Source organism: Penaeus monodon, chromosome 22 (genome assembly GCF_015228065.2).
Source record: "Penaeus monodon isolate SGIC_2016 chromosome 22, NSTDA_Pmon_1, whole genome shotgun sequence".
NCBI classification, from domain to species: Eukaryota; Metazoa; Arthropoda; class Malacostraca; order Decapoda; family Penaeidae; genus Penaeus; species Penaeus monodon.
Genome location: NC_051407.1, coordinates 36,775,383 through 36,776,381, shown reverse-complemented (window position 1 = coordinate 36,776,381; position 999 = coordinate 36,775,383).

Sequence of the window (999 nt, the reverse complement as noted above, 5' to 3'; positions counted from 1 at the left end):
TAAACTTTTCTTAATATTATACCAATTTTATTTATTCTATATTATTTAGTATATTTTATTCTTATTTACTATTTTTATTATATTATTAATATCCTTTTCTGTGGGTATATATATTTAATTTATATTATATAAAAATTTTAAAATTATTGTCCTTTATTAAATTTTTATATATATATATATATATTTTTATATATAATATAATATATTTTATGTAATAAAATTATATTTTGTTAATATATATATTTTATATATAATTTTATATATATATAAAATTTTATAATATTATTTATATAAAATTATAAATTAAATTTTATATTTATTGTATTATATATATATATATATAATATATATATATATATATATATATTTTTAAATAATATATATATATTTTACATATATAAACCAAAATATATTTTATTTTTCCAAAAATTTTTATAATGTTTTTTATAAAAATATATATATAAAAAATGATATATTAATTTTATATAAAAAAAAAAAATTGTATATATAAAATATTAAAATATATATATATATTTATTTTATAATATATTTTTATTTTATATTTATAATAAATATTTATTACTATTTTATTATATAAAAATATAAAATTTTTTTAAATTATTTAAAAAATGTATGTTGATTTAAAAACACACACACACAACCCCCAAATATTTTTAAAAAAAAATTTTTATATTTTTAAAATAATTATAATTTTAAAATTTAAAAAATATATATATACTATAAATTTTTTATAATATATATATTTTATATTATAGATTAAAATTATATATAAATATTTTATATATATTTTAAAAATTATTTGAATTATATTTAACACCCCCATTTGTTGGATTTTAAAACAAATATAATTATATTATATACATATAAAAATTATTATATATTTTTAATAATAAATATTTATAAATTTAAAATTTAAAAAAATTTTTATATAAATATTGAAATATATTTTTTATACATATAAATATCTTTATAAAAATT